Source organism: Hypanus sabinus, chromosome X1 (genome assembly GCF_030144855.1).
Source record: "Hypanus sabinus isolate sHypSab1 chromosome X1, sHypSab1.hap1, whole genome shotgun sequence".
Lineage (NCBI taxonomy): Eukaryota > Metazoa > Chordata > Chondrichthyes > Myliobatiformes > Dasyatidae > Hypanus > Hypanus sabinus.
In genome coordinates this window covers 7330541-7358213 of record NC_082738.1, presented here as the reverse complement: position 1 = coordinate 7358213, position 27673 = coordinate 7330541, and positions in this window count along the sequence as shown.

Below are 27673 nucleotides of genomic sequence, written 5' to 3'. Positions count from 1 at the left end.
AGAATGCTGTCTATGGTGCAATGATAAAAAGTTGGTAAATGTTAATGGGAACAAGCCAGATTAGCTAAAAGCTGTACTTTTACTACTTAGTTTGCTGTCAAGAATCACTTAAATGATTTGCTGCTCAGTCAGCTGGATGAGTTCCTTTCTTGCAGGTGATAGGGAACCAACAGAACTGATGCCAGGTGACTACTGATAGTGGAAAGGGAATAGTCATTGGATCTTTGTGGGCATCTTTCCCCAAAGTTCAAAGAGAGCAGTTGACAGAAAAATCAGGATCAGTGTTTAACAATAATACAAAAGGCATTAAGTGGAACTTCACTATGAGGGAAAATAACATCAAATATATTTTGTACTGGCAAACGCGAGGAAATCTGCAGGTGCTGGAAATTCAAGCAACACACACAAAATGCTGGTGGAAAGCAGCAGGCCAGGCCGCATCTAGGCCAGGTCTGATGAAGGGTCTCGGCCCGAAACATTGACAGCGCTTCTCCCTATAGATGCTGCCTGGCCTGCTGCGTTCCACCAGCATATTTTGTACTGAATGGCTTTTGTCTCTATCAGTTTATAGGAGGGAAGGGTTAGATTGTGGAGCATCTTGGGTGGCACGGTAGCGTAGAAGTTAGCACAACATTTTAGAGTACCAGCGACGTGGGTTCAATTCCCACTGCTGCCTGTCAAGAGTTTGGACACGTCTCTCTTCGACCACATGAGTTTCCTCCAGGTGCTCCAGTTTCCTCCCACAGTCCAAAGGCATATCAGTTAGTAGAATAATTATTGTAAGTTGTGCCATGATTAAGCTAAGGTTAAATTAAATTGGGGGTTGCTGAGTGGCACATCTTGAAGGGCCGGAAGAGACTGCTCCATGCTGTATTTCAATACAAATCGGTGGTGAGGAAGGCAAATGCATTCATTTCTGGAGGGATAGAATATAAGAACAGGGACGTGATGCTGAGGCTCTATAAGGCACTCGTGAGACCACACGGAGTATTGTGTGTAGTTTTGGGCTCTAAAGGATATACTGATATTGGAGAGGATTCAAAGAAGGTTCACAAGAATGATTCTAGGAATGAAAGGGTTACTGTATGAGGAATGTCTGGCAGCTCTTGGGCTGTATTCCCTGGAGTTCAGGAGAATGAGGGGGGATCTCATAGAAACATTCTGAATGTTAAAAGGCCTGAACAGATTAGATATGGCACAGTTATTTCCCATGGTAGGGGAGTCCAGGACAAGAGGGCACAACTTCAGGATTGAAGGACGTCCTTTTAGAACAGAGATGCAGAGAAATTACTTTCGTCAGAGAGTGGTAAATCTATGGAATTTGTTGCCACAAGAGGCTGTGGAGGCCAAGTCATTGGGTGCATTTAAGGCAGAGGTAGATAGGTTCTTGATTAGCCAGGGCATCAAAGTGTATGGGGTGAAAGCAGGGGAGTGGGGATGACTGGAAGAATTGGATCATGATTGAATGGCAGAGCAGACTCGATGGGCCAAATGGCCTACTTCTACTCCTATATCTTATAGTCTTATGGTCTTAAAATAAAAAAATTAAAAATAACAATCAATGAGCTATTTCCATATCTTCTTACTATGTTAAAAAAACATTCTAATATCATTGCTGTTTGTTTGACAATTCCTGAAAGCAAACTACATTTAGTTAACTGAAACAGTCATCTTTTTCAGATTACCAAGAGAAATCCTCATTGAATGTATCATTACTATTGGTACTGTGTTTCTCTAATGGCAGATATCCAATGCAGACTCATCTCATAGGGAGCGGTGCAGGGACGCAGCAAGTTGCATCGCTGCCTTGCATCTCCAGCAGCCCAGGGTCATTTGTGACTTCTGGTGATGTCCATGTGGAACTTGCAACATGCAGGTTACACTCAGGTGCTTTATTGTTATGTCACATCCCAGGTGTGTCGATTAGTAAACTAAATGATGACTGGACATTGCCCTAGTGCAATGTGCAAGAATCCGGGAGAGGAATTGATGGGTACTGAAAGAGAATAGATTGCAGTGAAATAGAAAACTTGATGGAACAAAGGATTTCCTTCCAAATTGTGAGCAAATATGAAATGGTCATTAAAGTTCAAAGTAAATTTTATTATCAAAGTACATATCTGCCACCATATACAACCCTGAGATTCATTATCTTGAGGGTATACTCAACAAGTATATTGAATAATATCCTTAACATGATCAATGAAAGACAACCCAACTAGGGCATTCAACCAGTGTGCAGTAAGTGACAAACTGTGTAAATACAAACATAAGAAATAATAATAAATAAATAAATAAATAAATAAATAAATAAGCAATAAATATCAAGAACATGAGATGAAGAAGTCCTTGAAAGTGAATCCATCAGTTGTGGGGATATTTCAGTGATGGGGCAAGTGAAGCTGAGTGCAGTTATCCCCTTGGGTTCAAGAGCCTAATGACTGAGGGTAGTAGCTGTTCCTGAACCCAATGGGGGAGTCCTGAGGCTCCTGTGCCACCTTCCTGATGGATGGCAGCATGGAGAAGAGAGCATGTTCTGGGTGCTGGTGGTCTTTGATGATGGGTTATCTTTCCTGTGACAGTGCTTCATGTAGATGTAACACTGGCACAAAACGTCTCAGGTAATCAGATTTTTATTTTAGTTTATCTAAAGATACAGCGAGGAACAAGCCCGATCAACCTCTGATTTAACCCTTGCCCAATTTACAATGATCAAGTAACTTACTAACTGGTACGTCTTTGGACTCTGAGAGGAAACTGGAGCACCCAGAGGCAACCCAATTGCTCACAGGAAAAATATACAAACTTTCTTACAGAGGGCCCTGGAATTGAACTCCAAACTCCCTTGCTCCAAGCTGTAATATTGTAGCACTAACGGCTACACCACCCAGTATTGAGAAGAAAGACATGTGGGTTTAGTAGTTTCAGAAGCTGATTTTGCCTACAAATAGGCCCATTGGTTTTTAACAAAAATGAACAAATACAGCAAAAATTGAAACACCTGCAGGTTCTAAATAAATCATGATAATGAATTGGGGAACAATATCAAAGAGAACGGTCTCCTCTGGAACCCATGTTCTAAAATTGTATATTAAAAAAAAGTTCGGCATGGACTAGAGGGGCCGAGATGGCCTGTTTCTGTGCTGTAGTTCTTATATGGTTATAAACTGTCCATTACAATAGCAGGACCTAATACATTGATACTCACTTTGAATCATTTTCATTTCCTAATCTCTAGTAAAACAGATGACTTTTCCAAATTCAGTCACAAGGTTATAATGCCTTACCCCAAATTAATATAGCAAAGTCATTAACCCTTTTATAGATTTGCTGGGAATTGAAGATTAGTGTATCAATTTGACAGTCTTAAGGTACATGTGAACACAGAGGAAAATTGGTGGTGGTATTTATGAAACATAAACCACTCATGAAGTGAAACAGGCAAGTAATCTCTTCTGATAATAAAGATCAAAGTCAAAATTAGAAGTACTTGATCCTTGCTAAATATAGGTTGGGGGCTTCTGGTCATATTGCTCCTACTTTATCATTATTGCCTCACCCAAGTATGATAGGAGGGGTGTGGGCAGCAGTCACTTCCATTTGGCCTGTTTTTCAGAACTCTTTCCACTAACTCCCAGCCACCCACCACTTCCTGACCTTCCTTGGAAAAAGTGACCAGTGGAGTACGTGTGGTATTGTTCACCAAAACATTGCTTCCACTGACAGTGTAAATCGTATATTATTGCTACCTCCTCCCAGTGGCTAAAGAGCTGCTCTCCCAGTCTCCCCATGAACACTTCCATGGTTGTGACAAAGTCTGGCTTGCTGATTAGTTCCAGTACTCTCTTTTATTTCAGACTTTCAGCAACTGCTGTGTTCTACGTTTCACAGTCACTTTTTTTTCTCTCTCTCTACTGTCCTGTTTAATTTTCATCTGTTTACATCCGCTGAACAAACTGGTTGTGTTTAAATAACAGACAACCCCTTCTCTGGAATGGCATCAAGTAGATTCTGTCATCTGAACATTGGTCCCAACCTTATCGAACATCCTCTTTGTCCTCTCTGCCCTAATCATTCTCTGTAGTTTCCAATTTGGATGAAAGGTTAATGACCTGAAACTTTGCCTCTAATTCTCTCCCTGAAGAAGTTGCCTGACTTGCTGAGGACTGAAGCACTTTTTACTTTGGATTAATAGCGTCAAGCATCTGTAGTATTTTGCTTTGGGTTTGACCAGGAAGAACAGTAAGCAGAGGTGGAGAAATCCTTGAAAATTGAGGGGATGAAGGCTACCAAAGGTAAAACAGAATGTAGTATTGCATTGTAAATTGACCAGACCTGCTCTTATTGAATGGCAGTGCAGAGTTAATAGGCTGAGGGCTTTTCACCGGTCCAATGTTTATATAGAGTCGTGGTTTGTATACAGTGCAGAAACAGCCTTCAGCCCAACATGTTCATGCTGATCAACTTACCAGCAGCTGGTCCATCTACGCCTTGATGGTTAACAAGGTGTTGCTTGGATTTCCAACATCTACACATTTTCTCTCATTTGTGATTAACAAACGTTAGTTTGTAAGACTCTATGATCAGTTAAATACCTGAAGAATTAATTTATTTAGGGTTAGGCTTAGCCTTCACCTCTCCCGAGGCAGTCCACAGGACAGTGGCTGTTGTTTCAGTCTTTCATTCACCAACCAGCCACTGAAATTATTTCTTCCCCACAGCCACCAAGGACAACTACTGTGACTTTTTTTTCCGTTTTATACTAAGTTCCACCTGCTAGTGAGAGTTGATGTCTATCAGGCTTCAGGTTCTGTGTGAGTTAGAACGGGTGTCCTAAATCACCTAACATGGTGCTGTAGAGTGAGTCACAACAGCTTCTCTCCTCATTGGTGTCACAACAGAAGGAACCACAAGACTGTGTGACAGTGCTCCCACTTTGTATATCACAAAGTTTGCTTGAGGGCATTGAATTACTGTTAGGATTGCTTTTGTTTAAAACTTTGGTGAATTAGTGATGATATTGTCACAACCATGGACTCTGCCATGGAGGTGGAGCGCCATCGCAGGCAGCCTGTGGAATGGGGTCAGCAATCACCCCCGTGAGTATGAACATTCCAGTCAATTAGAAATACATTGTGATTGTATTTAACACCCTTCCTCTCGTTTCAGTCTTATCGAGTCTTAAGCAAAAGCACAGCAATGTCAATGCTCCCTGTCTTTGTTCCAGAAAGGAAGACTACTGTTTAGACTGATGCTGGAAAGGAGTGGATTTATTTTATACTTAGTTACTGCTTCTGAGCCACAGCATTGGCATTGGCTTTCAGTTTGAGAGTTTTCAGTTAATGGCCTTGTTGGCCAAATGTTTATTGTTCTTTCCCTCTAATTCTGCACAGTTCTTACTAAAATTCAATGAATTGTTCAGCTGCTTCAGTGTCTCTCCCCCCCCCCCCCCCCCGGAATGGGGCCATAACTGCACACTTGTTTTAGATAAATCATCTCTTTTAGGATTGATCACCCCACAAACTAAATTGCATGAGTGATTACTGTGTTCTGGAAATAGAAATGGTCACACCATACAGTTTGCTTCCTTGACAAACATGAAAACACAAAAGATGAATAAACTAATATAACACGTTGCTAACATGCAGGAATAGGAAAGATAGGATGAGTCCTAGAGTTTGACAGCATGTAATGGAAGCTTCAGCCTGACTTGTCAATGCTAACCAAGATTACTTTGTGAGCTAGTCCTTTTCATTGTATTACATCCATGTCTCTCTGAACTTTTCCTATCCATCTAAATGTACAAATTTCTTTAAACAAATGAGGGGAAAATACCCAACAGACCCATCATAGACAATTTTTGGGTTTGTATCTCCTTTTTCCATGTTTACTTTCATTAGTTCCTTTTACTACCATTAACATACTCATAGATTTATACAGAAAGTTTCATTAAGATGTTCACGCAATTAGCACTTGTCTATTCTTCTATTCCCCTCTTTTTCTATTCCCCACTCTGATCTCTTACCTCTTCTCACTAGCATATCACTTCCCCCTGGGCTCCCTGCTCCTTCCCTTTCTCCCACGGTCCACTCTCCTCTCCTATCCGATTCCTTCCTCTCCAGCCCTTTACCTTTCCCACCCACCTGGCTTCACCCATCACCTTTAGCTATCCTCCTTCCCCCTCCCCCCACCTTTTTATTCTGGCACCTTCCCCCTTCCTTTCAGTCCTGAAGAAGGGTCTCAGCCTGAAACGTCAACTGTGTGTTCACTTCAATGGATGCTGCCTGACCTGCTGAGTTCCTCCAGCATTTTGTGTGTGTATATTTGCAAGTAGGTTCGGTATTCAAATAGTTAATCTTCAAATAGGTAACATTCTTGAAGCAGCCTTAATCTGACTGTAGTCTTACACTGGGAATGTGTAACTTCAAGAAAAAAAGTACTGATTGTTTTAATACTTTACCTTATGCCCTCATCAGGACATGGTGAAGAGGTCGTAACCCAGGCCTGGGGGCATCTGAAACCCACTTTAGCAAAGAGGACAGATAAGTTAGGTCATGCACTCTACAGGCTTTCTCATTTTTTACCTTTCATGGAATATTCAGATGGTAATTTTTGTAACAAACATTCATCATTTTATTTGTGAAATGAAAAAAGTATAACATAAAGTTCACCAGGTTTTGTATTCCTTTTTCTGATCTACTGAATTAATCAAAGCACCACATTTCTGTATATTCAGAGAATTGTTTTTAAATGGATTGTATTTGGGGAGTGGATGAAAGTTTATTTTTAACGTTTATATGCAGCAAGTTTAGAGTGTGTTTGTAGGTTGTTCATTGCGCCTGGAGATGAGGTCACAAGTGTTTCGTCGCCAGTCAAGGTGATATCACCAGTGCGCAATTGAGCATTGCTTCTGCCAAGTGCTTGCATATATATTGGTCCGACTTATCCTATTGGCTGGCTGTTGCGCTGGCCACCGGTGTCCACTGGGTCCTGACCAGTCGGATAGCTTGTATCCCTGATTATCGGTCATTGTGAGCATTGGTTCCCCGGCCCCGATCCAGCAGAAATAAATTGGTAAATTGTGTCCTGTTCAATATGCTTGTTAATGGAGTCATCCACTGAGAACCAAGCTTCTGAGAGAGATTTCTCTTGATTTCTTGTTTTGTGCTTCTGCCAGGATTTTCAGAGGGTATTGAACCGGGCATAACTGTTTGTGACCTGACCTCCAGGCTCGGCAAACAGCCCTACAAACAAGCAGTCAACCCGAGCTCCCGATCTTCTGTTTAGAACATCGTCAGTACTGAGAATTCCAACCAGTTACAAATAAAACATTAATGGATTTGCAGATTGGACACATAATTGAAATATAATTATGTTGGTGATAGTTCATTTTGGTCATGATGAATGAGAAGAAACATATTCCTCAGAAAAACAAAGACTTTAAATAATACACTCGAACACTAAGCATTTAGTAGTCGTAGTGCGATCACTCGAGTTGAGTAAGATGTTCTCTTATGGGGTTGTCTATTGGTGGGTCCTCAGGTGGCTGTAGAGGTCAATCCAGGATCCACATACTCTGATGCATTGCAGGTTAGGGTGAATCCCCTTAATGGAGAATGCCTGTGCATGACTTCGTTTAACGTGGAGAGGCAGCTATGGGCAGCCACCACACAATCCTTGACAGATTGGGGTCAGGGTCCAGTTACATGGAATGCAAGATGATTGGGGACCCTCCACTGCTTTAGCTGTCCTCCACCTTCACTGTTGTTGTGATGTGTCATCATCTTCCACCAGCTCCACTGTTGTGGTCCTGATTGGATCATTCTTGGTCTGGAGCCTCTGCTTAAGCTCCAGACAGGTATAACTCTAAGGATCTCAGGAATTCACAAGTCTCTTCACCATGACAAGGTGATGAGCCTCAGAGAAGTGAGCATATCGAGAGCACCTGCTCCCGTTTTACTTTCTAGACCTGATTTAACATCAAATTCAATATTCCAACATTAGTGGAATTGTTAATGATCTTCTATGCACTCAGTGAATTTCTGTGAACTAGTGAAGGTAACTATTTTCAGTTGAAAATCCTATATGTGAAATTAGTCGATATATTAACAGCTGTGAAGGTAATGTATTTGAGTGTCAGAGGCAGAGCATAATGTGTTTCATTGCTAATCAGTACCACATGTTTTTGGCAAAATTGCTAGGAATGGAAGTGCCAGCTTTTGGATATTAGGAATGGCAAAGCAAGACAAACAACTCAAGTTGCAGTTAGCAATGGACAATGATATGGACTTGGCAGTAGCAACAGTCCAAAGATTCAAAGTACGTATCAGTATACAACCGTGAGGATTTGTCTCCCATAGCACCCATATCTCTTGAATAAATTAAAATATCTTTCAGAGCTAGAGGCTGCAATTTTCTGTATTTGCTGGCAGCAGAGCCAACTTGCAAGTTATTAGATTCAACAAATTTCCCCCACTCTCCTTGCAACCAGAAGGGCAATATTTATCTCAGCAGCAGATTGCACAGATACAGACTGCCATGGTGGAGTTTACTAGACCATGTAGGTCCCAAAGTCAAATGAGCTGAAATTATTATAATCTTTGAGTGGAGTTTGGGATATCCTAAAACGCTTCAGAACCTTTGAAGTTTTTCAAGTATACTAACTGTTGAAATGTGACAAAATTCCACATTCGAGGACCCATAAAATGAAGTGAGACATTGACCATATTTTAGGGATGGTTGAGCAATGAGTGCTCTCTGAAATGTTTCTCTCTCTCTCTCTCTCTTTTTATTTATATATATATATAGATATATATAATCATCCTCTTCAAGTTGAATCTTTCTTTCTATTTTGGTTTTTATTCATGATTTAACATCAAATCCAGTATTCCAACTTCAGCAACCTGGAATCTATAAAAGCACATTCACAAATATTTTCTGTAAGCAGTTCAAGAGATTGCTCTTTCTCCACAGAATCCAGATGTCTTTAGGGAGAATTGTGCTTTCCTTTTGAATGATTGACCAACAGGAAATTGCTATGCAAACCCCTCACCACCCTCATGTAAATCAATGTCATGTCTTTCATTGGCCACTCCAAATCCTGGCCACGTGCCAGGACAGGAATGAGACACAGAAAGATCATGAGGTTGCAACAAAAGTCTTCTTCACAGTCTGCCCTTCAGGTTAAGGTTCTCTGGGCCCTGAGGTGATAAGGCCAATGTGGAAATCTCAGTCTCTTTCATTGTAGGCCAGGAGGTGCCTAATGGCATGGGTTTGTGCTGTAGGTAATTTGGGGATTAAGACACACCTTCTTGGAATATTGGATTATTGTGAGCAATTTTGGGCAATATTTAAGGAAGGATGTGCTGGATCTGGAGAGGGACCAGAGGAGGTTCTCTGGAATCTCTGAAATGAAAGGCTTAACCTAGGAGAAAGGAGTGCTGGAAGTCTCTGGGTCTGCACTCAATGAAGTTTGGAAGGATGATGGGGGATCTTATTACTAGAAGTCTATCAGATACTGGAAGGCTGGATAAAGTGACTGTGGAGACGATATTTCCATTATTGGGAGAGTCTAGGACTATAAAGAACAGCATCAGAATACAGGGAAGTCCCTTTAGAACTGAGATGAGGAAGAACCTCTTCACCTAGGGGTGGTGATTCTGTGAAATTCATTGCCACAAAGAGCTATAGAAGCCAAATCACTAGGTGTATTTATGGTAGAGACTGAAAATTTCTTGATTGGTAAGCAAGTTAAAGGTTAGGGGAAGAAGGCAGGTAAATGGGATTAAGCCATGACTGAATGGTGAAGCAGAATAAATGCGCTAAAAGGCCTAATTCTGCTTGTATATCTTATGGTCTTCTTCCATCCCCAACTCATGTGGTTGAATATTACCGTACGTCCCAATAGATAACTTACCGCTTTGAGTGGATCTGGGCCAGGGACTCCCCTGATTCAAGAGGGATGTTAGGCTTTTTTCAAAGAGACCTTGGGGCTATCCTTTTCCTGTCATCTGCCTGGTAACCTCTTCCCATGACAGAGCTCAGAATAGTTGTAATCCTCTATGGCAAATCGTCAATGTCACCTTACCTGTGGTACGTATCTTTGCTATGTGGGATGCTCAGCAATGATAGTTTTCAAATCACAAGGGACCAATACTATGTTTTATACCTGCCCAAGACTTTAATGAAATTCAATAACAATGTACTATTGAGATTGATACTGGCAAAATTAACTTTCATAGTACACATGAAATGCTGGAGGAACTCAGCAGGCCAGGCAGCATCTATGGACAGGAATAAACTGTCAACAATTTAAACTGATATTCTTGACCTGATGACGGGCCTCCGCCCAAAATGTTGATAGTTTATTTCTTTCCATAGATCCTGTCTGACCTGCTGAGGTCCTCCAGCATTTTTCTGTGTGTTGTTCTGGATTTCTAGCATCTGCAGAATCTTTTGCGTGAATTTTTTCAAAAACTCCAGATGTCCAAAACACTTTACTACCAAAAGAATCCCTTCCACCACTAGTACTAAATCCAGTATTTATCTCTGAAACCATCCCTTCCAGGAATCGTACTAAATCCTGTATTTAACTCAGCCACCGTCCATACCAGGACTAGCAGTATTCAACTCAACAAACATCCCTTCCAGGACTAGTACTACGTTTGGTATTTAACTCAGCAAACATTCCTTCCCACGCTAGTACTAAATACAGAATTAACTCAGCAACCATCTCTTCCAGGACAAGTTCTAAATCCAACAATAAACACTGCAACCATATCTTCCAGGACTACTAGTAAATCCAGTATTTACCTCAGCAACCATCCCTTCCAAGAATAGTACTTAACTCGGCAACTATCCCTTCCAGGACTAGTACTAAATCCAGTGTTTAACTCAGTAACTATCCAGCCAGGACTAGTACTAAATCCAGTGTTTAACTCAGTAACTATCCAGCCAGGACTAGTACTAAATCCAGTGTTTAACTCAGTAACCATCCAGCCAGAACTAGTACTAAACTGGGTGTTTAACTCAGAAAAACATCCCTCCCAGGATTAGTACTAAATCCAGGATTTAACTCAGCATACTCCCCTGCCGGGACTAGTCGTAAATCCAGTATTTAACTCAGCATACATCTTTCCCAGGACTGTTGCTAAATCCAGTACATAGCTCAGTAACTGTCCCTTACAGAACAAGTACTAAATCCAGTGTTTAATTAATCAACAATCTTTTCAGGACTAGTACTAAATCTGGCATGTTACTAAGGAGCCATCCATACCAAATCCAGCATACAACTCAGCAAGCACCTCTTCCAGGGCTAATAATAATTCCAGTATTTAACCCAACAAATATCCCTCCCAGCACTAGTGCAGAATCCAGGACATACAATAACTCAGCAAACCTTCCTTCCAGGACTAGTACTAAATCCTATAATTAACTCAGCAACCATCCCTAACAACACTAAATCCTGTACTTAAATCAGCAACCACTCCTTTCAGGACTCGCACTAAATACAGTATATAACTCAAAAACCATCACTTCCAGGACCAGTAGGAAATCAAGCCTTTAACTCAGCAAACATCCCTTCCAGGATTCACACTAAATCCTGAATTTAATTCAGCAACCATCCTTAGGACTCGTACCAAATCCAGTATTTAACTCAGCAACCAACCTTTCCAGGATTAGTATGAAATCCTGTATTTAACTCGGCAACCATCTCTTCAGAGAATGTCGAATCTTTGTTTGTGAAACTGCAAGGGTTAAAAAACCAATATGGAAGTAATATATAGGCCTTCAAATACTAGTCAAGATGTGGGATTAAAATTGCAAAGGGAGTTGGAAAAAGCATGTAATAAGGGTAATGTCACAATTGCAATGTGGGACTTCAATATGTAAGTGTATTGGGAAAATCAGGTTGGTGTTGGATCACAAGGGAGGGAATTTGTTGAATGCCTATGAGATGACTTTTTAGAGCAGCTTGTGCTTGAGCCTAATCAGGGAAATGCTATCTTAGATTGGGTGTTGTGTAGCAATCCAGATTTTATTAGGCAGTTTAATGTAAAGGAACCCTTAGGAGACAGTGATCATAATATGATTGAATTCATACTGCAATTTGAGAGGGAGAAACACAAGTCACGTGTATCAGTAGCACAGTGGAATAAAGGGAATTACAGAGGCACGAGAGGTGGACTACTGGCGAGGATGTCAGCAGTGCAGAGACGGCTGAAGTTTTTGGAAATAGTTCCAAGGTGCAGGATAGACATGTCCCACAGAAGAAGAAGTTCTCAAATGGCAGGGTTTGGCAAACGTGTCTGACAAGGGATGTTAAGGACTGCATAAAAGCCAAGGCAAATAAAGTAGCAAAAGTGAGTGGGAAGTTGGATTATTGGGAAGCTTTTAAAATCCAACAAAGGCAACTAAAAAACAAGCTATAAGAAGGGAAAAGATGAAATATGAGGGCAGATTAACCAATAATATAAAGCAGGATACCAACAGTTTTTTCAGTTAGATAAAGAGTAAAAGGGAGGTGAGAGTTGATATTGGACCACTGGAAAATGATGCTGGTGAGGTAGTAATAGGGGACAAAGAAATGGCAGATGAACCTAATGAGTACTTTGCTTCTGTCTTTACTGTGGAAGACATCAGCAGTGTGCTAGAGGTCCATTGCTATTACAAAGGAAAAAGTGCAAGGCAAATTGAATGGTCTGAAGATGGATAAGTCACCTGGACCAGATAGAGTACATCCCAGAATTCTGAGAGAGATTACTGAAGAGATAACAGATGCATTAGCCACAATCTTTCAAGAATCACTTTATTCTGGTATTGTCCCGGAGGACTGGAAAATTGCAAATGTCACTCCACTCTTTAAGAAGGGAGAAAGACTAAAGAGAGGAAACTATAGGCCAGTTAGCCTAATTTCAGTGATTGGAAAAGTGTAGGAGTCTATTATTAAGGATGAGGCTTCAGTGTACTTGAAGACTAATGAGAAAATAAATCAAAGTCAGCATGGTTTCTGTGAAGAGAAATCTTGCCTGACAAATCTGTTAGAGTTCTCTGAGGAAGTAACAAGCAGGTTGGAAAAAGGAGAGGCAGTGGATGTCATTTACTTGGATTTTCAGAAGGCATTATCCTATGGTGTTACAGGAAATATACTAGCATACTGACATAGATAGAAGAATGGCTAACAGCCAAGAGGCAGGAAGTGGGAATAAAGGGGGTCTTTTCTGGTTGGCTGCCAGTGACTAGTGATGTTCCTCAGAGGTCAGAATTGGGACCACTACTTTTCACATTGTTTGTCAATGATTCAGAAAATGGAATTAATGAATTTGTGGCAAAGTTTGCAGATGATATGAAGATAGGTGGAGGGGTAGGTTGTGCTGAGGAAGCAATGCGATTATAGCAGGACTTAGACAGATTGGAAGAATAGACAAAAAATGGCAGATGGAATACAGTGTTGGGAAATGAATGGTAATGTATTTTGGGAAAAAGAACAAAAGCGCAGACTATTATCTCACACAAGACTATCAGAAGGTTAATTTACAGGTTGAGTTTGTGGTAAAGAAGGCAAATGCAATGTTGGCATTTATTTCAAGGGAATAGACTATAAAAGCAGAGAGATAATGCTGAGCCTTCATAAGACACTAGTCAGGCCACATTTGGAGTATTGTCAACAGTTTTCAGCCCTTTATCTCAGAAAGGATGTGTTGTCATTGGAGAGAGTACAGAGGAGGTTCACGAGGATGATTTTGGGAATGAAGGGGTTAACCTATGAGGAACATTTGGCAGCTTTGGGCCTGTACTCACTGGAATCTAGAAGAAAGCAGGGGATCTCATTGAAACCTACCGAATGTTGAAAGGACTGGACAGGGTGAATATGAAGAGGATGTTTCCTCTGGTGGGGTGTCCAGAACAAGAGGGAACTGCCTCAAAATTGAGGGACAACCCTTTAGAACAGAGGTAAAAAGTAATTTATTTCACCAGAAAGCAATGAGTCTGTGGAATGCCCTTCCACAGACAGGCGTGGATGCCAAGATTGTCAGTATATTTAAAGCTAAAATCGATAGTTTCTTGATTGGTCAGGGCATCAAAGGTTATGGTGAGAAGACAGGTGTATGAGGTTGAGTGGGATCCAGGATCAGCCATGATGGAATAGCAGAGCAAACTCAATGGACTGAATGGCCTAATTCTGCTCACATATCTTATGGCCTTAGGGTCTTCCAGGTCAAATATAAATCCAGTATTTCTCTGAGCAACCACCCCTTCCAGGACTCGTATAAAATCCAGTATTTTTCTCACCAACCATCCTTTGCAGGACTACTGCTAAACATTGCATTTAACTCAGCAAACAAAACTTCCAGGATGAGTACTGAATCCTGCATTTAACTCAGCAACCCTCCCTTTCAGGGCAAGTACTAAATCCAATATTTGACAAGGCAACCATCCCTTAAAGGCTAGGACTAAAAACTAATTCCAGTATTTAACACAGCATCCTTCCCTTCTAGGAATAGTACTATATCCAGTATTTAATGGTAAATATCCCTTTCAAGACTAGTATAAAATCCAGCATTTAAATCAGCAACTATCCCTTCCAGAAATAATTCTAAATCTAGTACTTAACTCAGCAACAATCTCTTCCAGGACTAGTGCTAAATCCAGTATTTATCTCAATGACCATCCCTTCCAGGACTATTATTAAATCTGGTATTTATCTGAGTAACCATCCCTTCCGGGGCTAATACTAATTCCAGTATTTAACTCTGCAACCATCCCATACGTGACTAGTACAAAATCCAGTATTAAACTCGGGATCCATCCCTTCCAGGACAACTACTATATCCAGTATTTAACTCGACAACAATCCCTTCCAGGACTAGTACAGAATCCTGTATTTAACGCAGCAACTCAGGGCTAATACTAAATCCAGCATTTAACTCTGCAATTATCCCTTCCAGAACTAATAATTCATCCGATATTTAACTTGACAACCATCCCTTCCAAGACTAGTACTAAATAATGTACTTAACTCAGCAACTATCACTTCCCAGATGAGCACTAAATTCAGTATTTAACTCAGCAAACACCCTTGCATTTCTAGTACTAGATCTATTATTTATCTCAGCAAACAACCCTTCCAGGATTACTACTCAATCCAGTATTAAACACAGCAACCATCCTTTCCAGGACTAATACTAAATCCAGTATTTAACCCATCCCATCAATCATCCCTTCCAGGACTAGTATTTTTTCCAGTATGTAAGTCTGTACCATCCCTAACAGGGCTAATACTAAATCCAGTATTTAACTCAGCAACCACCCCTCCTAGTACTAGTGTAAATCCAACATTTAACAAGGCAACCATCCCTTCTAGGACAGTACTAAATCCAGTATTTATCTCATCAACCAGCCCTTCCAGGATGAATGTAAAATCCAGTATTTAACTCAACAAACATTCCTTCCAGAATTTGTACTAAATCTAGTATTTAACTCAGCATTCATCCCTTCCAGGACCAGTACTAAATCTCATACTTAACTCAGCAAACATCCTTTCCAGGACTAGTACTAAATCAAGTATTAAGCTCAGGAACCATCTCTTTGAGCACGAGTATTGAATCCACTATTTAACTAAACAACCATCCCTTCCAGGACCAATGCTAAATCCTAAATTGAACTCAGCAACAATCCCTTCCAGGACGAGTACTAAATCCCGCATTTAACTCAGCAAACATCCCTTCCTGGACTAATGCCGAATCTGCTATTAAACTGAGCAACCAGCCCATCCGGGACTCGTACTAAATCCAATATTAAATTCAGCAACCATTCCTTTCAGGATTTTCTTAACATTTTCCAGCAGAAGAACAATCACTGCATTTTGAAGAGAACGCATGAAATGTTTCTGTGGTAAGTAAACTTTCTACTTAACTGAACACAATTTTTTTGCTTCATAGTATTTCCATCCAAAGGGATTGATGATCATCTTGTTTATTATCATTATTGATGTGTGTGAACTGCTTTATATCACGTAAGTAGAATTTTCAAGGTCCGAACAGAACAACAAGCTATTTTTTATTTGTGTGTAGAATTTTCAAGGTCCGAACAGAACAACAAGCTATTTTTTATTTGTGTCAATGAGATTTACCTAATTCAAGCTGGTTTGGATTATTGAAGGGAACATGTTGCTTTAAACAAGGTCATCCTTGCTCCGGGCTCCTTTACACTTGAAGTGTTGTTTCCTGCACTCCACTCAGTTTTTGTCTGTCTCTCATTGCACTGTTGGTGGTATAGGCTAAATCCTTTGAGGTTGGGAAGTGGAATTTTGCTGAAGGCTCCTGTATCTCAGGTAGGAGATTAGCAACAGGTTCACCACTGTGGGCCAGTGAAGCACTATCACTCAAGGACAAAGTTTAAATATTTTTACATGTTATGTCATTTTGTGTTTAATCTTTAATGTGGTTCCAAGCGCCCTGGGTCAGACACATCACCCGCCAGTCATGATGAAATGGGCAATTTACATTTTTTCATTTTGAAATTCAGGGCTAATTGTCTGACCTAACTGCGAGCGGTGAATTCCTCAGAGCACTGCAGGTCATTATCTTGACTAGTGCAGAAATATATGCTTCATAGCTTTTTCAAAGTGTTTGACATTGACACTACTCAAGATACAAACACAGCTGTGATGGATCAAACCCATCTCACTCTCCACCTACATATGCAATCATTCCTTCCCTCGCTGCCCACCATTACACTCCAAGTACTTACCTTTATTAAAATGAGAAGCCAACGTGCTCCATGCCCTCAGCTCAGCCTAATAGGGTCCAGCTAATGTCTAACATGTTGTGCTTGAGGCCAGAGTAGGAATTAACTCTTTAGTACTTGTAATAGCATCCAGGACAGGAATGGTACAAAGTGCATCACGGCTGACCAAATTTATGCCAATTCTACAAAAAAAAAGTTTGAAATCCTTTACATGGTGTGATAATGTGTTAGTTTTAAAATAGATCACATGAAGACTGGATAGAAGTATTTTCAAGCAATGTTTTTGATCTTTTGCACACAGGGTTGAAATGTTATTCCCAAGCATTGTATGAATGAAGAGAGGTAATGCTTTTGACCACAAAAGACAATAGAAATTTGGAAAGTCCTGTTTACTGGAATTGATGCAATCTTTCACAGAATGACAAATGTTGACATTTTTAACAAATTATCACTTCCCATTGTGTTTTTTTTCTTGTTAGGACAGCACTGCTGCATTGATAACCTCTGTCCAAGCCAACAGCAATGAGAAGAGTTTCTGTGTTAGCCATTGTTGTGCTCTCTCTGTATCCATGTATTATTTTTACCTAATACGAATGAGTTCATTGACAACAGGGAAAGCTGGAGATTTCCATGAATGCAAAGGGATGCTGCGGAGTTTCACTGGATAGAGGTGAGCAAACTCTCCTCCCACCCTTGTGAAGAACTACCAAGCTCCACTAGCTGGGACAATTCACTTCCCTTATTTGTCTCAACTAATTCATTCCCCTCACATCAGTGGTAATATTTTCCTTACCATTTTTAACCTGCTGGCAGCAAGTAGACAGATCATTTAACATCTGTAACTTCATGATATAACTGAAGGTCAGTTGGTATCACTCACCTCTGAGTAGGCTCAAGCCCTACTCTGCAGAGTTAGGACTAACCAAAGCTAGTATTTCCCTGAATTGTCAGAGATGCCATACTTTTGGTAAAAAGTTAAACTGAGGAGCATTTTCCCCATTCAACTAACACAAATTTGCAAATTCAGAGATGAGCAGAAGAGTTATACTGGGCTATATTTTAAAACCACAAAAACAGGATAAATAGCCTATAGTGTAGTGTGATTCCATGCTTCAAGTCTTGTTTCCATTCTGATAAATGAGAAACCATTATTCCATGATAAGGAATACTGAGCATTGGAAATAATTCAGAGGATGTGTAGTTAGGATCCACAAGGATCCATGAACATCAACTGCTGCAGAGCAACATGACCAACTCTCCCTAGTTTCTACCCAAGAAGGGCACAAAGCCAACTGGGCATCAGTGAGTGTCATGGCACAAGCAAACACACGGCATGCAAGAAAATTCCTAGAAGAGTGGTTTTCCGCAAACAGTTCTGTAAACCGACATGTAGGCCTCGATCCTATTTATGAGCCAATGAGGGCAAAATTCCAGACCACAAAGCACAGAGTTTACCACGCAACCAATCAGCAGTGAGACCCACTCCCCACAGCACAACTGAGTTTCTGAAATGACATCAAATCAGTCGATTAATAAGTATATAAAAGCCAAGCATTTGGAGGATGCACCACAATCAACAGCACACTGACAATGTCTCCTCGTATGGTGACAAAAATTGGAGAACAACTCAACCCAACCAATAATGAGCATTTCACAGTTCAAATTTAAAAGTCTAAGCAGAAGGGAAGAGAGTAGAATGCAGATGAATCCTGGAACCTTGCTCAAATTTAAGCTAAATGAAAGGTACAGTTTCAATATATCACTACGTACCTGGAAACTGTTCACATTCAGGGCATATCATGAAAGGAACAGTGGAAATAGGGAGCACATGAGTAGGAAAGTGATAAGAAGTCCACCATTTTTAAAAACAAGTCCCTTGCAATAACCTAACAATTCAGCCCTCTGATGGATGAGCAACAGAGATCCCTGGAGCAAATTAGCAGTGAGGTCCTACATTCACTCATCACATTTGCCTTTCTTGCAGTTTTCAGTGCTTGCTTCTGTGTATGATTATATCCTAGCCTTCTCATTTCCTTTCATGATTTGTGAGGGAGATAAAGAATATCTCAGCATGCTGTATAAGTTCTAAGGTGGCTCCCATCCTTCCAGTGCTCTCCCAGTTTAGGAAGGGTATCTGGCAGGGTGGAGCTCTGTTCATCCCTGCATCAAAACCACACTTCCTTCAACCTATGTTTCATGACCTACTGTGTCCTACCCTAGAATTGATTCCATTACTGGATTATTATTAACATATTAACTTATCTTTGTTTGTTTAACAAAAGCATTTGAAGTGAATGGATATACAATGACCCAGTGTCAATAGAATCAGAATCAAAATCACTGACATATTTGTGAAATTTGTTGTTCTGCGGCAACAGTCCAGTGCGATAACATAAAAAAGCTATAAATTACAATAAAAAAATACAAAAGATTCCAGATAATTGGGCCATCGATTAATCAGGGCAACTGCTTATTTGGGACAACTCTTAAAGAACAGAAACAAATTTAGAAAATAGCTTGGATTCCCTTCATTTATTTGGAACAACACGCCACTTAATTGGGACAGGAGACTGCTGCCAGGCAGTTTCCAATTAGCGTCAGTCACGTGCACTTTTGGGGCCATTAGACATTACACCATGCTTAGAGCAAGCATTTTTTAAGTAGCATCAGTTATGTGTGTTTGTGTTTGAAAACAGTGACTTTTGTCACTGATAGTTGGTGGGCAATAAGAAGTAAGACAATTCTGAACCGTTTTGTTCATTGCAGTTTCAAGCATTCAGACTTACAGATGCTGGAAATGGCTGGGAGTAAAAATGAAACGATTTCACTACTTCAACAAGTTAGGCACTATGAAGAATTTGAAGGCATCGGTAATCATCTTGAATGTTATAATGAAAAAGAAAATTTGGAGGATACAGTTGTCGAGGACATTGCATGAAGGAAATCTATTATCTATGCTGATTTTATTCATTTACAGTCAATCAAAAGAACACTGCAGCATACGCTGGATGAATTCCTCCACCAATAACTATCAGGGACTAATACAGTTTTACAGTACTCTAGTAGTATCAGTAGTGTTTTAATTGGTTCTGTATTTCATTTAAATACATCATTTGTTACTTGGTTAGATGGTAGTTTGACTTTTTTTTATAGTCCTTTTAGACTATATCCATAAAACTTCGGCTAATTGAGGCAGCCACTTGATTGGACCAAAATATATTGGTCCTGATGTGTTCCAATTAACAGGAGTCCACGGTATATATAAAAAAATAATTAAATAAGGATTGCACAAAGAAAGCAAAAATAGTGAACATGTTCATGGGCTGGTTTATTGTACAAGACAATGAGAGATGTGGGCTGTCCATGCTCCCTGCTTCATCACCTATAAAGTCCACATTTACATGGAGCAAACTTTCTATCAACAATTTGGTACATCAATCAGGCTATAACATAATGGATGAAGACTTGCAAAGTGCAAGATCTTCTGTCCTAAGATGGCAAACTTCACTCACAAAATTGTTGTACAGTTGCAAAATCATACCCACAGTTTTATCAGCTGTTAGAATATGAATATTTCTCAATATCTCTGGCATCCAAGAACTATTACAAAAACTAATATCTTATTTAAAAATTAGGAAACATGTAATTTAAAACACTTTAAATAACTAAAATACATTTAAGTTAAATCATTCAAAAGTTCTAATTTACCCAAAGCATTTACCATCTGGTTGTTTGTCATACTGAACATTTTTTCAGTTTTCATTGCTATGTAGCAACCCCTCATTTCAAGTCAAGTTTAAATGCCTATGTATCATCCAAACCTTCAGGGGACCAGCTGGTGTCAGTAATGCCTGAAAATGTAGTTATTTCTTTGACAATTCACGGTCTTGTTTTAATAGTACATTTAACCCTTGTCTAAAGCAAATTGTTAACATTTGAATTAAATTTGTACCACAAGAGAAAATTCCACATGCATGTTAAATGTCACATTAGTAACCTAAACCTGCCTCTAACCTAATGCGACAATCCTTATCAGCACAAAGTTTTTGAGGTATTAACTTATAGGAAGTAAAATGAGGCCTTCATCTTTTAATTCCCAGAATATTTGTAACCTCTAATGTTCGACAACTCTGAGAATTCTAACTTCTTGTTTGGTTCCTGAATATCTCATCATGTGGATAACAGGCTTTCCTACTTTCAGGGTTACTGTAACTGTTGTGTATTTAATATTTAAGTAATAGTTGGGTAATCTTGTAGATATATATATAGGTTGATTAGGCATTATTGGTCATTTAAATAATACATTACAGTTTATATGTATAAATATGTGAATAGCTCCCATCATCCTGCTACCACGCAATACTTGCGCCTCACTTAATGTAAACACAAAGTTCAACTTACATTTCAGACTCCTGTGTTTTCCTTTGAATTAGTTTGCTGTTTTGAAGTTACAAAACATAACAGTGCCTGCTCTGTGTACTCAGCCTAGAGACTGTAGTGTCTTCTTCTCTTGTTGGGCCTTGAGCTCCCAATGGAGCATTGGCCTTTGATGACCTCCCATCTCCATCATCCAAAGTCGATGATATGGTTGGAGTTCATCAATGTTTCTGCAATCCATTGTGTGCACCGTACAGGGGATTGGCCTATACACCTGCACCATAGACCTGCAGGCTGGCCTTACCTGCTTTCCACCTCTCACGATGTAGGCATAGGATTGGACTTTGAGAGGCAGAGACTGTAGGGTGCGAAATTTTCTGTGTTAGATCAGCTGAGGTATCAGTCAAAGCTCAGAATCAGAATCACTGACAGATCTCATGAAAGTTGCTGTTATGCAGCAGCAGTACAGTGCAATACATAATAATAAAAACTGTAAATGACAGTAAAAATAATATGCATATTAAAAAAGTTAAATTAATTAAGTAGTGGAAACAGAAAGAAAAAAGCAGAGTTAGTTTTCATGGGTTCAATATCCATTCAGAAAGCTGATGGCAGAGGGGAAGAAGCTGTTCCTGAATTGTTAAGTGTGTGCCTTCAGGCTCCTGTACCTCCTCCCTGATGGTAACAGTGAGAAGAGGACATGTCCTGGGTGATGCTATTTATAACATCAATGTAAATCTGATTGTTTAACTATTTGAATGAACTTTGATCGTAGATAAACCTTAAACTGAAAAAGGAAAGAGTGTTACTGACATAAAATGACATCTATTTCATCTTTAAGCAGAGGTATCAGACCACTATCCATAATACCACCAAAACTTTATTTTCCATTGATTCTCTCAATTTTATTTAGCATTTTTCCATTTATTGTTTTTTTTCCTGGCCTGTTGTTTTCTCTGTTTGTTTAATAAACTTATGGTTTGGGAATATACTCCAGGAAATTGGATTACACATTGCAGGTGACTGAAAAGCAACTGAAAGCAAATTAATATCTTGCATGAAAATTAATTGGTTAAAGTACACTAATCATGAAATTCAATCAGTCACCCATGCAAACATGGTGAATTAGGAACGCATGTGATGATCTAATTTTCTGTGCAATTGATTTTTGGAGAATATCAGAGGAACTTGGATTGCATCATCCTTGGACACCCAATATTGGCCTACAGATAAGTGAAGCATCTATACTATGAAAATTATGATGAGTGTTGATAATAAAAAAACTTTCCCTCTTACCAGATTGCACCACATGACAGAGGACTGAAGTGAATAGTAAGAGGCTTATCACAAACAAGAGAACATCTGCAGATGTTGGAAATCCAAGCAACACACACAAAATGCTGGAGTAACTCGGCAGGCCAGGCAGCATCTATGAAAAAAATTACAGGTGATGTTTTGGGCCAAGACCCTTCAGAAGGACTAAAGATTTACTGTTGATCTCTGGAAGATTTTTCTTATCAAACAGGGTAATTAGAATCTGAAAAAAACTCTGACTAAGAATATTAGAGTCATATGCTATCATCATATTTCAGAAGTATCCCAATGAATGCTTAATTACAAAGGTATATAAGGCTTGGGACTAAAAGCTGGAAAATGGGATTATTTAGATGAATATTTAATGAATGGCGTGAACACGGTGTTCCAAATCACATGTTTCTGAGCTATGGAACTGATGAAGGATCTAAGACCTGAAACGGTATATCTGCTTCTCTCTCGTTCGCTGCTACCTGACAGGCAGAGTGCTTCTAGCATTTGTTGGTTTTAGTTCAGACATTCAAGCACCTGAAGCTCTTGTTTGACCAATTTTTTCAGATGTGTGTATAGCTACCCCAACTGTTCTGCAAATGTGGTCAGAAACTAAACTCCTCCACTGATTGGTCCATTTAACCAATCCATTCTACCCCAGTCAAGGAGTGATCACCTTATCTAAATCAATAGATGAACTAAAGCTTTGTTACGATTTGATTCTGCTTCAAAAGACGATTAAAGAGACTAAATGTGCCTAGCCCTGGAAAGCACACGGATTTGCCAATCACTCTAGGCAGGGACAAACTTAGGATGTAGGGGTGGTGACAATGGCTCAAGCAGTAGAAGTAAGAGGCTACATAGCAGAGAAGTGTTAAGTCTGCTGTAGTACAGAGTAAATACCGTAAAAAATAATCATGTACACACTTAACAGTTAACTATCTCATTATGAATGGCAACTGTTTAACAGTAGAACCCTTTTTTCCCTCTCCCAAGACATGTCTATTTCAAACTCCTCTTCCTGTCAAGTGATATACTGAGTTTTCAAACCCTGCCCACTGACAAATGGTAACCAAAGTCCAGTTTGACTGACAAATGGCTGAAAGCTACATATTACCCCAAGTATTTCATGAAGTGTATGACTTGTTGTTTCTTGTCTATATAACTGTTTCAGTACTCAGAGAATATATCACTTTTGGAAACATCATTTTCTGACTGAATAAATCTTCAGTGGCTCAGCATGTCTGGTTCTGATTTATAGCAGTCTTTGCAGTTGATATGCCATGTAGAGGAATGAAGCCCTATACGAGAAAGAACTGTATAACAGACATTGTGAAAAGATGCCATATGCGTATGTGAGTGGTATATATCCTTGATGGTGATTAGAATATTGTACCCGGCAATTAATATTTAGCATGGAAATAGTGTACCATGCATAAAGAGAGTGCTCCACCCACAAGAATGGTACAGTATGTATAGTGATGACACACAGTGGGTTTACAATTCTATGCCCAGGGAGTATATACCCTGTGTTATGACATGCATGGTGATAATATCCCATGTGTGCTATTGTACTGTGGATCAAGACAATGTGAAGATAGTGTTCTGTGTATGAAAATGGTGTAGCATTCATGCAAATAGTCCATTGTAGATTGGGATAGCACATCATACTTTAAGTGTAGACAGTACATTGAATCAGAATCAGGTTTATTACACTGGCGTGTGCATGAAATTTGTTAACTTCCCAGCAGCGATACAGTGCAATACATGATAAATATAGAAAGAAAATAAAATAAACAAGTAAATCAATTACAACAAGATATATGTATGTTGAATAGATTAAAAATAAAAAGTGAGGTAGTGTTCATGGGTTCAATGTCCACTTGGGAATCGTATGACAGAGGGGAAGGAGCTATTGGTATCGAGAGAGATCGGAGATGCAGAGAAGCATCTGTAAGAGTAACTTTAGTGACTGTGCCAATCATTGCAAAGCTGATTGCAAAACAATTGCTCAGTCATCTCCCAATTTTTATGTCAATGGAACAGAAATCAGCAGTAATCTATAACTGATAATTAATGCATATCACATATTTCGCATTAATTTTTTAAATTTTTAAAGTATTTAAAATACCCATAATGTAAACAGAGAGTCCACACAGAAAATCGGTGTTTTGAAAGATGTTTTGTCTTGGAAGAGTTAATTCTCCACTCTCAAAAAAAAGCAGAAAGTATTAAAACACACCCTTGGATTCCTACAAATAACAAAGGGTTCATGTGGTGATCTGCATAGTACATTGCCCAGGTGATCCTCAGAAGACTTTTATTGCCCAAGGTTAAACACCTGCAATTGTGTGCACTTCAGCTCTTGCAGAAGATTGTAGAATTCAAAAGAATTAAAATTTTTAAAAAAGCTTCTTACATATTAAAAAGAAGAAAAATAGTAGGTTACTGACAGTGCATGTGGTATGCATTGTCTTTAATAGACATGCACAGACTGGGTGTTGGGATCAGCATAGCTGAAATCTTTCTTGTCTGAATTGATGTTACATACCTTCTCTTTATCTGGTTTCCCCCACTTTGAGGCACTGTGGCTAAGTGATCATTATAATCCTGCCCTCTTTACCCAGAACAGTAGGACAATCCAGGCTGGAGGCTGTTAAGGCCACAATTAATGCTTCTCCATGAATTACTAATATATCAGTTTCCCTACCTTCTATACATTTTCTGATGCAGAGCTTTGCTTTTATAACATAGTCCAATTTGACATAAGTTTGTGAGAACCGCTCAAATAAATAAATGAAGAAATGTCCCAGCTGGGATTTGATACTGAAACCAACATCTACATTAACTCTGCATACATTATTTTAAACTTTCCCAAAATGGGATTGTAACACATCACAAATGGGTTGAAATGGTCATATTCTAAGGAAATTATATTTCTGTCTTTGTCATATGTAAAATTTGTATTGGGCTCAAGGCTTTTGATTGACCTGTCATTGTCAATCTCCAAGCATCTGTGTGGAGATCAATGACAAAAGCACCATTGACAATCCTTCTCACTCTTCATGTACACAGAGGCACACCTGATCCTGGGGACTCAGCAGAGTCCACCCATCCTCTCCTCTTCATGGGACCACGCTAATGTATTTTTCCAGACAAAGCCAGCTACGGTCCTCTCTTGGCTAGTATCTTCTTCGCACCTTCTCTAACCTTGATCTGTCTGTTTCTGGTTTTCTACCTCACAACCAGTTCTAATTTCTAGTTGCTTCCTGTCTATCACACATAGCACTTTCATCTCCTAAAGATAGATCAGCCTTCTGGAGAGCTATAGGGGTACTGGTCTATAAGTGTGCACATGCGCACACACACACTCTCTCTCTCTCTCTCTCTCTCTCTCTCTCTCTCTCTCTCTCTCTCTCTCTCTCTCTCTCTCTCTCTCTCTCTCTCTCTCTCTCTCTCTCTCTCTCTCTCTCTCTCTCTCTCTCTCTCTCTCTCTCTCTCTCCCTCTCTCTCTCTCTCTCTCTCTCTCTCTCTTTCTCTCTCTCTCTCTGAAGCACTGACACGTACACATACTGTCTCTCTCATTCTAACCCAACCCTGTAATACTTTGCGACACATGCCCTGACCTTCCTCTTGCCACAATATTTCCAGACTCACAATATGCAACAGAAAGATGTTCATTATTCCTCATGATCCAGGACCTTTTTCCACAGACAAACCTTGGTCAGTTTTTCTTCTCCCAACCCCAGCCCATGGCCCAGATTCTGATCACTTCCCCTCTTCCCAATTGCCAGCATGGAGCAGATCTATCTCTTCCCCACACTCCCACCACCACACCCTAACCCAAGACACCAGCCTCAGATCCAATCTCAGACAAATGTAAATGTAAGCAGATGTAGTATCCATTTGCTGTAAGTTGCACAGGTGGAGGGTATCTGCTGCGAAGGTGTGTTCAGCTGTGTACGGTTAAGAGGGGGATACTAACATTTTTGAATTCCTGCTTCTTCCTAGGTGATTGGCATGGAAACCCCAGGTTGCTTCAACACACATAATGGGTTATTGCTTGATATATGAGGAATAGAAAGGGATGAAACGGTTACTTTCCCCAAACTGAAAGGCTGATCAACCCCTCCACCCACTAACACCACCATCACCCTGCCAACCACCACTACTTTATCATTTCCTCTCAGAGTTATCTTATGTACAGACACTCCTGTGCCTAGCGTCACTTTATGAGCATACAATCAATCTATGTATATAATCTATCTTAAGTATCTATATTTATTATGTTTTCATTATTATTGTGTGTCTAAACTTTATATGGTTTTTTTGTGCTGCATGTGATACGGAGAAGCAATTATTTCATTCTCCTTTATGCTTGTGTACTGGAAATGACATTAAACAATCTTGAATCTTGAGAAGGCAAAGAGCCCTTCGTTCAACATTTCACTGTAGTATCACATCTCCCTCAGTGCAGTAATTCCTCAGCACAGTCTTCTCATCAGACTTTTGATGAAATACCATTGGCTTGAGAGTTAACCCTGTTTCTCTGTCCATAGATCAGGGGTTCCTAACCTTTTTTACAGCCTGGACCTCTACCATTAATAGAGGGGTCCGTGGACCCCAGGTTGAGACCCATTGTCATAGATTCTGTCTAATCTATTGACCATTTCCAGTATTTTCACTCTTCTTACCTGTCTCCCTTCTCTCCTCTTCCATCAGGCAGAAGATACAAAAGCATGAAAGCACATACCACCAGACACAAGGATAGCTTCTATCCACCAGTTAGTCCCCTAGAACAATAAGATGTAATCTTGACCTCACAACCTATCTCTAGACTTACACATTATTGTCTGCCTGCACTTCACTTCTCTGAAACTATAACACTTTACTCTGCACTCCGTTACTGTTATCCCTTGTACTAACTATATCAATGCACTGTGTGATGAATTGATCTATATGAATGGTATGGAAGCCATTTTTTCATTTATCTCAGTACATGTTACAATAATTAGCCATTTTCCAATTTGTCTTCAAATACTTAGTTATTTTTGGCTAATATTTGGGCATACACTTTTAGGGACATATGATTTTTACATCGTATATATTAATGGTTTGGAAGAGTATGTACATTGCATGGCTGGTAAATATGCAGATGCCCCCAAACAGTGCACAGAGATAAAAGTTGTCTAAGGTTACAAGAGGATTTAGATATACTGCGAACATGGACAAGGGAATAACA